General features: G+C 33.8%; 1 long non-coding RNA gene across 1 annotated transcript; it reads right to left on the bottom strand.

Annotated features, from left to right (window-relative positions):
* Positions 1 to 6993: 6993 nt before the first annotated feature.
* LOC127877795 (uncharacterized) lies at positions 6994 to 12035 on the bottom strand. Its single transcript, XR_008048613.1, has 2 exons — positions 10516 to 12035; positions 6994 to 10366 (listed from the first exon to the last, which is right to left on the bottom strand). It is a non-coding gene; the product is annotated as an uncharacterized LOC127877795 (long non-coding RNA).
* Between the last annotated feature and the right edge of the window lie 289 nt (positions 12036 to 12324).

The following is a 12324-nucleotide window of genomic DNA, read 5'->3' as shown; positions in this document are numbered from 1 at the left end:
CAAAGAAAATCATGAAATCAAAGAACAGGTTATTCTTTTATCTGCATAAAGCATGGAATCCCAACGACCAAGTTTTCATCGCACCGTTCGCACTGAAAAACAGAATCGCAAAAAGGGAAACGTACATCGTTTTGAAGACATTTTAGCCGCAATTATAGCCAACCAAAATGGAAAAAAAAATTACACAAGCAAAAAACGTGTTCGTAAATAATTAAATTGATGAGCATATTTTAGTAAAGCTTTACAACTGCTTCATGGCTTACTTCTATGATAATGAGTGGATTATTCCCGTTTTTATCCGTAAATTTATGGAGTGCAGACTGACAATGCTGTATCAAAAACTGTGTAATTTGGATCTTAGTCGAAATTGACTTCTGTGGCTTGTGTTAATTTTAGAGGGTATTTAAATATAACATGTTATGGACATTGAACATTTACGGTTTTTTTTTAAGTTAGAGAATGTCGAAATAGCGATTATTTCAAATATATTATCAGATAAAAAAGTATGTCTTAACTTTACCAAATTATACGGTTCCATTTATGGCGTGATGGCACAGACATTATAACCTAGTTAAAAATGAAGAGATAAGTATATTAGGAAGGGAATTATAAAAACGACTGGGAACCAACAACAACTTTACTAACGCATACTTCAACAGGTTAACAACTTATAAAAGAGCTTTTTTTCCAACTGCACCTCGCTGTCATCAATCGTCTACAGGAAAATGGAATGTATGCTCTATGAGATTGTGTGAACAGCTAATCAGAGATCATGATAATCATTTATCAACGAATAAATTAGGTCTGAACTTATCCTATTATTATTATAACAAAGGTTCACATATGTTCCGATCACTGATAGAACTTACCAATAAATGACAAGAACGAACCTATCGTTCGTATAGATATTAATACCAAGTATGAAGTTCCGTTTGTACTACATTTTGTTTTACATATTTTAGTAAGTTAATTACATAAATGGGATAAGTTTCTAACACGTTTGGAGATTAAACATTCGATAATGTGAACCCTATCCGTTGCAAGAATGTGAATGTGCATTTTACACCAGCATATAACTATCCACGTATTTACAAAGAATTCAGAGTTGCTATAAATCTGTGACTGTGGTTCTGTATCAGCACTCCACTACGAAAAGTGAGATCAGCTAAACGATTCAGCTACTATCTTACTTAGATAGCTTTTAATTTTGATTGCAGGATTTTGGCAGTCATATAATTTAGTGACGACATTTTCCGCCTAAAAGGGGTTTCCGTCAAAAAAGTTTTCTTTTGAACGCAAATTCAATAAAAGCGGAAAGTGTCGTCCTTGATTAGCCTGTGTGGACTGCAGATGATAAACTGAGACGACACTTTACGCACATGCATTAAACCACTTTTTCACAGAACGACGCTCATGTGTTTTATGCTTAAATGCTTGTGATCAATAACATAAAATATATTTATATAATTCGAGTACATAAATGTTTTTTTTACCTACATTCGAAGCGAATGTGTGTTAATCCTCTTGATTATTGTCAATCCTAAATAGAAAATGCGCTCATTTGCAATGATTGTAGTTATGTTACTCTGTTTCTGTGGAACATACTGCGGACACGCTGCCTAAAGCCATTGTTAATCCAGAAATAAATAAGAGGATTGGCAAAGGTGTTCATGAAATACAGGCGAGAGAAGAAAAAAGTCAAGGTGTTCACAACGACGCCGACGTTGTGGTTTGAAGCGTTTAAAACTGTAACCACTGTCAGAGGAGCCGCTGTAGAGAAGAAAAACACCACGGACACCAGTGCCAAACATATTGTAGCTTTGATTGCAGCCCGTCGAATTCTAACGAAAGCGGTGTTTATGATGTCCGAGTCCGTTGGGGCAACACGAGCCGCATTCCGGAGTTTCGGGATGATGCTTACATAACATGCGCACGTTATCGCGTTGGATATCAGTATAATTAGCAGGTACACACCATAGACAATTGTTTGTAACTGAGCTTTTTGATTGTCATAGTAACAAAATCCAGACGGTGTGTTCTTTGTAAGAATAAATGAAGGCGACCCGAGGCCGATTGAAACAAAAATCACAATGGTTCCGATTAATTTAGATGTCCTTGCTGATATTGGTTCCCGGTTGGTGTTCATTACGGATCGACGGACGACGGCGACAACAGTGATCAGACAAGTCGAGGCTATAAAGCATGTGTGTAGAATCGTGAAGTGAAAACTGCAGAGAAATGATGGCATGAAATTATTCCATAGTTTTGTCATTTGAAGAATATACGACGGCCCGCACACTACCAACGAGCAGATGTCACAGGATGCTAGGTAGAAAACCACCCAGTCAGTCGCTGTCGGCGTTTTAATTCGCCTATGCACAAGAACGACTAGGACATTTCCCGGCAGTCCGAGAAGCATAGCTAGGGCGATGAAAGCTATTAGACCATGTACAAACCCATCTGGGGTCAACGTCCGCAACGGCGCCTCTGGAATCTTGTCCTGAGCAATTTGGTTTGTATCGTTTGTCATGCTTGTCCAATTTAACGATTCCATTCCGATTCCGGTAGTCAAATTATTTCGCTTTGCTACAATAGCTGACTGCGCTGTCCAATTTTGTATGCTCAAATAAATAAGCACCAAATAAATATACGAAGTATACTATACTAGTTGGTAAAGAAACGTACACTATAAGCTTCCGACACTATGTCACAAGCAAAAAAAAAACACTTTCAAATATGCAGCATGATCCCTACCAATAGTGGTTCATCTATTGGATACAATTTAATAGCACAGCCAAGTAGCCGTTATGATTGGTCAAGCATGCGTCAGTTTGTCTATGAGCGGTGTTCTAATACACTTATCGCTGATCTTCGTATAGGCAAATATCATTCGCATCAGTTCGCATCATTTATACAATTTCATTTGTCAACAAACATTTTGCTCTGTTTATTTACGGATTTTAATATGAATGTATCGTTATCTGACAATGAAGGTGATATAAAATATATCATTTTAAAATGTATAAGATTTGTTCATAGATATTTATTGAACCTTTCCGAAGAATTGAATTTACTACATATTATATTTATTTTAAACAAATCAAAAGTTAATTAATATCATTTTCGAAAATTTGGGTAAGAGGTGCTGATAAAAACAAAAACGAACAGAAGAGTTTGGTCGAAATGCGCACATATTTGTGGGCAATAATAGAGGAAACTAACAACTTGTTTTTGTTTCCCCTTAGTATATGTTTACGTACACATATCGATAATTTACTAGTTCAAAGTGAACGTGAGTGTGTACTGAGATCTTTAACGAAAATGTCTTTATCATGAAAACGAATTTAAATCGACGAAATAGATATTTTCATTTCTTACTGCATACGAATTCACGTAGTTTTGCCTGGAAGTGCATCAACCGTTTTAAATTTGTATTTGATTTAATTGATTTATCTCAAAACAAAGTGTCATTATTCCGGTATTGAATATAGAATTTCACTGTTTGCAACGTATTTTTAAATTGTTTGATTTTATTAGTGTTAAACTATAATGACAATTTATAAATAACTTATTATGATCAAGATCCACGTTGGTAATACTTGAATTAATAGCTAAGATGAAGATTACATATCGATTCGTTTGACTCTTTGGAAGAAATAACAGCAAGGTTAGGTCATGACATAAACTGGGGATACCAAAGTTATCTTTACACATCAGCGTTTTCGGAATTGTTACCTCTAATACAAACATATTTTCCGCGCCGTCAGTGTTTTTTATAACAATAAACATCACAACTTTCTCCAACACTCGTTTTCCTCTGTATAAAACTTTTGATCGGAAGTGTGATGAATGCTCATATGTATCCCGGACACAAGTAACATACGGTTATCACTTGTGAATTGGTTATCAATCGATTTGTTCTGTTTCAAATAATCAAATAAAGTTAGAATACCCAAGATTGAGTTTTGTCATCAAGAATTTGGTCAAAAACTTGTTTGAAGATCTTCATTTTGTCATGTATGTCATGATTGCAGACAACTATACATACAACAAGAATTACAACAACAATGTTTTGCAATCAGACGAAAATAAAAGACAAAACAAAACATGTAATGCATCCAACATATCTACACAGACAAAGCATATACGTTAGTGAAGTTTCTCGTAAACTTTACAAATACGTGTAGTATTGTGTTGAAAAAAACTATATGAAATACAAAAAGAAAAATACAAAAAGACACCTTCTAGTATGAATATACAACAAATATGTTTATATTGTAATAACATATCAAAAAGGCTTAGAGAAACAAAAATAGGTGCGTTTAGTTATAATTTATAACACATGTATCTCATAGTAAATGAATTTGAGTAACAGTACGCTTTAAATAGTATTTGAAAAAAGAATTAAAACTAAATCAATCATCAAATTTTAATGTTAAGTTTGTGAGACAAACAATTCCCATTTACTGTCAAAGGATTCTAGATTTTTTTTAATTGATATTTTTCTAAAGTTATCATATTCATACTTCATATATTTCTTTGCTTCTGTTATTCTTGGAATTCATATATTCATTTCACACGTATATAAGATACGTATAGCTTAATAAACAAAATAACTGTTTTTATGGCTTAAATTAAGCAGACTTAATTGAATTTCCCAGGAGATGTTTTGACATGTTAATGAAAGGAAAAGATTGTTCGGGTAATATTTCATTAATAATTTCTTTAGATATTTTACATTCCCAGAATAAATGTTCTAACTTTTTTCATTTCGTTTGCTAAATGAACATGATGGATCATCAGTAATTAACATTTTATTCAAAACACTATGTTTTCCACGTATCCTGTGAATTAAACTTCATTGAAACCACTGAACCGTTACATCATTGTTTATTAAAAATGGTAGCTCCAATAAGCGATTCAATTCTTTTGCATTAATTATAGTATCGAGTTGAGTACAACATTTTGCTTTTACTACTGGTTGTTCATTATTTTTATTTTTTATGATGTACATTCGTTTCGCACCAGGTTCTTTTTTCAAGGTTCTGTAATAATTGGGTAGGAAAGGGTCTGATTTTTTGTTGGGTAGGGCAAAATGTACAATATTGTTTCACAAATTAATATCTTGCTCTTCGCCCCTGTATAATGAATGAAATGTTTCTTAAAAAATTCTATTTAATTCATCAAAAGAGATAAATCTTCCATTTTTTCATTGATCACCTATTCTATGATTTCCAGTAAGGAACCATTCCATAAAGAAAAACCTTTTATTTCCTATCAATATATATTGATTATCATTAAAGTGGATAATTAACGATATTCAATTCTGTGTTTACTTCTAAATTACTTCAAAATTACCACAATAAAGTAAAAAGCTGTTTAAAACATCCTCCCAAAAAGGGTATGAAAATATTTAAGATTTATTAAAACTCTAACAGATTGAATTTTTGGTAACCCTGTTAGTTTCAATGCTGGAATAAATGCATCCAGATTGATCATTGTTTAACCTCCTTCACTAAACTAATTTACTATTGTCGAAATCTTTATTTTACTATGCACGCACCAAATAAAACTAAGAATATAGGACTTGATTGTGTTTAAAATGGTAGCAGGTTTGTAAGGCAATACTATGAACAAATTATTGAATAATGACATTATACGTGTTTTACAATTACAATCTTTCCAATTTTTCAGAATATTTTCCATTTTGACAAAGTTTTTATGATAATTAAATTGAATTAGCTTTGTTGATACGAATTAAGTTTCCATTCGTTTTTATGGTATAACAACTATATTTGTGCTTTACATTCCATACAACGTAGGTTGTATCAAAATTTACATAACGACCTGAAATATTTGTAAAATCCTGTTTAACAATAAGAGTTTCATTTTAGGATTGTTCAGTACCATCTTATAAAAGTGTAGTGTCGTCTGCAATCTGGGGCAGTTTATATTTAGTTCCATTAATGGTTACACCTTTTATATTCTTGTTATCTCTCAATACAAGCGACAAAACTTCAGCTCAGAAGATGAAAATATAACATTAGAATGGATCTCCTTTTCTTCAGCCTCTTCCAATGAGTAATCACACTGAAAAATAGCTGATTTAAATCTTTATATAAAATCTGTACCATGTTTGAACAAGGGACAATGACAAAGAATGGATCGCTTTTTCAACGTCAATTAGGAGATGTGATCTCGGAATCGCATTTGTTTCAGTATAGTGCATAATGTCGTAAATTACCCTTGTATTTCCCCCCTATGAATATATCTCTTTAATGAAACCTGTCTGGTCGTTATTAATTAACTTTTTCATGAATAATTTAAATTTAACAAAAAAAAAGAAGATCCTCTGAAATGACAATTTTTTGTTTTAGTTTTCGATTTCGGGTACCACAAATCATAACAATTCCAACGATATACAAAACAATTGAAATAAATGAATAACGAATACAAATAAAAGAATTAAATAATGACCATTGGCAAACGTGTTATAAGAGTTCTTTTGAAAAACGCGGTCATATCTCATATAACGTAATGAACTGAACTTAGAAATTGACTTTTAAATGGTTAATACAATAGATTTTGCACACAAAGAATTCGGGTGAAAAATCCATCAAAAATTGCATTTTTATAATCAACTTTTTACCCTTTATAAAATTGCTATTTTTGACTACCCCAAACATTAAAAGCCTGGAGTTTATAGATTTAATGACATAATGTTGTATTTATTAATCACGAAATTAAGTGAACAAGTACCTTTAATTACAAATATTTGATGATTAATGAGAAGTCGTTGTCATAGTAGCATATATCATTACGTACGATGGTCTTGTCTTCGAAATATGTTACGTTAAAATTTTAGTCAAATAATTGGACATTATTTGTTTGCGTATTATAAATAGCATTTAAAAGGCAGGCCAAAGTGTTTCACTTACACAAACGTCTAGTCTTCACACAACTAAGCACAAAACACATCGAAATGCATTGGGCAAGGCTTGCGATCAGTTTATTGACAACACACATCCACGAATATTACATGTTCTTATCATAAAGCAATCAAGTACAATCGTAATACAACCTTGACAGGACAATTTTCGAACTATAAATTATATAACAAATTATAACTATAATGTGTATACATCACTTCTAGTATTGTGTCCTTAATTGGCGTTTTCATGGCCAGGGTAAAAACCAGAGATAAAAATTCATCAGAAGCTCAATGTAAAATAACTCTGGAAAACTGTACCTGAAAACAACCAATATTAACATGTAACTAAACATTATGTAACACAAACATAACATGTCATTTGAGCCAATTTACTTCTAATGCGGTTCGAATTTAAAAAAGTAAAAGTTTACTGATCGAAGTCTAGCGTAGAACTGACCAAACAATGAACACCCCGTGCAAATTCCCGCCTATGTCCACCTGAGTGACCATCACTCACGTGACAACCACACGCATGAACGAACCGCACATATACCTGTTTTGTGCGGTGCGTTATGTTTAGACATACGTTCTGTGCTATACTCCGTAACGCACAGAACTGAAAAGTCTTCACACAACTAAGCACAAAACACAACACGTTTTGCAATGGGCAAGGCTTGCGATAGAACAAAAACAAAGGTTAGTAAGGTTTTAAATTCGAACCGCAAATCAATTATAATTTCAATTGTCTAGTGATAAAAAGCTTTTTGTCTAGAGAATCATCAATGTACCCATCTTTAGCCCTATCAGACTTCCATCGACCATGTCGCTTCAAACATCTCTAAAACACGCCCTCGGCGTTAGCTAGTCTAAATAATTACATATATATAACCAATAACTGGTTTGAACAAAAAATCATTTGATTTATCTGACCAATTTGCTAATTACATATTTGTTAATAAAACGCCACATGGGAAGTTGTAGTTGTACATTTTGCAATTATAATATCCGAACCATTCGTATACATGCCAGTATTATAATGGCGTACACTAATACCAAAGTGATCAGATTTCAATTGTAGGTCATTACAATGAAACTCACTTAATTTGTTAATATGCATGATACATGTACATGCATAACCCAAAAATGATCAATCAATGAAAACAGTGGAATCTCCTTATATCAAACACAATGTTTGTATCATCTATAATGAATGCACATGTACATGATACATCTTTCTTGTGAAATGGTTTGAAGCACACACGCTTTGAAGCTTCTTATAATAGTTTGTTAAATCTTTCTTTGGATCATGTACACTATTAATAGAATGGATCCATTTAATACTGTAAAACACAGATGTAAAAAACGTTATTAGATTTCCTCGATCCATCAATTGAGCCATGTACATTACTACTGATATATGTAAGGCTGGCATGGCGACTACATTTTCTTCACAGTATTTGAAATGTGCACATGAAGAATTCTTTTCTTCACCGTATTGTCTGCTCTTGATTTTTCTAAGTATTTACTTAGCCATTTTGTCCGCCATCTAATCTCTTCGAAGCCCATGCAAGCCCGAGCCCTCTAATCGCTCCTTCAGAGTACCTCTCAAAACATTTCCTGTCAAACATATGTACTATACATCAATAACTGTATTGTGATATGCACCTTAACGCTATCTTATTTAATGATAATCTAGTGTTAACAAAACAACCTGGAATCATACAGTCTCTACCAAACTTTTTGCAATATTTCACAATATCTCTAAAATGTCCGTATGACAAATCAACATTAGCCAATAAGGCGAACTGCCCCTTTTTGGAACAACAAGGATGCATTTTGCTTTCTCCGATATCATCTTATTAATACAGATTGATACCAACCTAGTTTCTGAACTAACCATTTTACATTGTTTCCCCATATTGAACTAAGGCACCCACTGCCTCTTTTCATTGAATCCAGTATCCACACAACATATTTAAATATAAAGCTATTTATTTTGACTACCATTCAATTATATAGATTTTACATTTTATTGTCTGAATACACTTTGATGTACGAATTTTGCAAAGCATTTAAAACATTTCATATAACATAACACCCGGGGACCATAGCATACTCTCTGCTCTCTTCATGGAGCATCTCTGCTCACTTCCGGGAGCAATCTACTGGGCTCTATGTCCACTTCCGGGGACCATAGCCTACATTTTTCTGCTCACTTCCGGGAGCAATCTACTGGGCTCTTTGTCCACTTCCGGGGACCATAGCAAACTCTTTCTGCTCACTTCCGGGAGCAATAACATACCTTTTCTAGCCGTATGCAAGGCATTTTCTTGATCATAAGAAATTTTTACTTACGTTATGATGAACGACGGAATACTTATCCGGTTTATCTTTGAAACCAACTTCCGGTGGCTTAATGTATTGACTTCATATTAAATCACAATATGCATTACCTGTTTCGTTTATAGAAACACTGGCAGTGTACCTCCTTGATTTTAACAGTGTAATATAGTAATCACTTCCAGGAATAACTTTTCTTTTTTTTTGTCAATAATCTGTTCACTTCCGGGAACAGGTTTCTCTTTTTATTAAGATCATGTACATTCCAATTTTCTCATTTTCGGGTCTCAAAGATCACGAGTACATATCTTTACTCTCTCCGTCAATGGAATAAAACAAAGTTGAAAATAAATTTGCTTTTTATTTTTTATTTTTATGAAAATCGTTAGCTTGACAGTCATTTCGCCTATATCTACATTAAAGCTACAACTTTCTATAAAACCTCCATAAACCATAACTTGTGGTACTTGCATCAGCAACTATATTACACAAAAACAACTGATTGTGTTTGAAATCTTTTCCACCGTTGATTAACTGCCTAGTGCTTTCTTTCCATAATCTAAGTTTGTAAATAACTTGCAACGTTACAATAACGGGAGCTTTCCAACTAGCTCTGGTATTAATGCAATTTTATATATGCATTGTTATCACCAAACTTTATTTACAATCACCCTCTGAAAGGAAATTATCTGCCCTACAAGACTAGCTATTAATTTATCTTTTGGTACTAATTTTTCTTTCGTTTGATAAATTAGATAGATCATCGAATCAATACTTTTTTCTAGCCTAGCTACTCAATTTTTAATTATGAAAAACTGCATTTTATGCATATCGATCACATGCCCGAGCCATTCTACTCTCTGAGAAGGAATCAAAATACTGTTTCTTCAGCCAGTTAACATCCAAACTCGTCTAGTCACTAGCATATACTGTTTTTTTCATATTCTACACTGTGATGTATGCCATCATCACAAAGCAAATAACTATTTTAAGTAAATTTGACGTAAGAATGCTAGTACACCTCATTTTAGTTTTAACGAGTTTTAGTAAATATATGATCGGCCGTTATCGTGCCAAATATAAGCTTATAACAACCTAACACTGCCTGCTATTCTCTTGATAGCTTAAACCACACCGTTTGTGAATGTATCAATATCATGATACGCTCCTCTAATATCGAAAGTAGAACAAATAAATAAATATATGATCGGCCGTTATCGTGCCAAATATAAGCTTATAACAACCTAACACTGCCTGCTATTCTCTTGATAGCTCAAACCACACCGTTTGTGAATGTATCAATATCATGATACGCTCCTCTAATATCGAAAGTAGAACAAATAAATAAATAATAATTTTAAATATATCAAGGCCTCCCATTCTTATTAAATACGACTATAAACGTATTAACGGGCGTATTAACAACAGGATAAATGTCACGTGGGTTTTCAGTCTACTTACCGACAAACTTCCGGTTTTTTATTCTATGATTTTTTTTTTCTTTTTGATATATTTCTAAACTATGATCCTTTTGATCAATTGCTCCTTTTATCTCTTTCTGTACGTTACCGTTTTCCGACGGAAAAGGAAACATATAACCGCAATTTACTACATCTTAAATGTAACAACCATCCGTAGCCTGCTACAGCTTGGCTACATGGGCTTTCGTTCTTTTTAACGGCGAGCTTCTAGCATCAATTTCTATACTATGATCCTTTTGATCCAGTTTTATACTAAGATCCTTTTGATACATTAAGACAGATCTTTTTGTACGTTACCGTTTTCCGACGGAAAAAATATACTTATAACCGCCATTTACTACATCGAAAATGTACTTACTATCAGTAGTCTCCTGCTACTTAACCGCGTTGGCCTTCCTTCAACTTACCGGCGAACTATACTTGGATCCTTTTGATCACGTTCGAATTTTAGGAACTTTCTGTACGTTACGTTTTCCGACGAACACGAAACTACCCATTTTCTGATAACGGGGTTCTATACATAATTAACTTATCTTATTGGTCGAGCTGTTTGCTGAACTGCCAGCTGCTCCTTTCCGATGACCCGGTTCGCCACATGCGAAACATAGTCCAGTGCGTCTCAATGGTAATTGAGTTTCAGCACCTTGTGTTGCGATGTTAGATGAAGCTTCCGGCTTCTGATATGACCCGTCAAGAGCACCGCGTGGCGTTATGTTTCCGCCTTTTTATATGCCATCGCCTCTACCTTGTATTTTTCTACAAATAACATTACGTCATCAGACTCGTAAAACATTTACACATATACATATAGAATGTATACAACACCACAAAGAATAGCAATTTATTCCCCAGTAAGTTCGAAAGCTTTTGTCGTGTTCTACCATTAATGACCTGTGAATTTTCGGTCACGTGCCATCAATATTTCTATTTGTAAATTGCTCGGCTTTCTCTAGTGCTGAAATTGTTACTTGAAATATACATCGTTTCAACTCTGTTACTACTTCGTAACACTCGATACTATGCTCGAGATTCAGTATAACGGATTTAACAGATTTACATTTCTTTTAGCACTTATCTTTTCTATGATGCGTTCCAAATCTTGCAGTATGGACACCCTGTGTTCTGCTAAAGTCGACAACACGATTCATGATTTGTAGACGAACACAAGTTTACTGATCGAAGTCTAGCGTAGAACTGACCAAACAATGAACACCCCGTGCAAATTCCCGCCTATGTCCACCTGAGTGACCATCACTCACGTGACAACCACACGCATGAACGAACCGCACATATACCTGCCTGTGCTGTGCGTTATGTTTAGACATACGTTCTGTGCTATACTCCGTAACGCACAGAACTGAAAATTATAATGCCACTTATCAATATTAACGAGAAGATCAATCTTATTGTAACTGAAAATGAAACTGGCTCAAAAGAATAGAGCGTTGAATGCGGGTATTGCGTCGTTGATATAGGTCCAGGTTATGGTAATACAACTGCATGAAGATGTAAATTACTTCTCCCAATGTAAACTAAAGCTCAAATGCAAAATAATGCGATTTTCATATAAAT

The sequence above is a fragment of the Dreissena polymorpha genome, chromosome 4 (assembly GCF_020536995.1).
Source record: "Dreissena polymorpha isolate Duluth1 chromosome 4, UMN_Dpol_1.0, whole genome shotgun sequence".
NCBI lineage: Eukaryota > Metazoa > Mollusca > Bivalvia > Myida > Dreissenidae > Dreissena > Dreissena polymorpha.
Note: the sequence above shows the minus strand (reverse complement) of the source record. Positions and strands in the feature narration are given on the sequence as shown.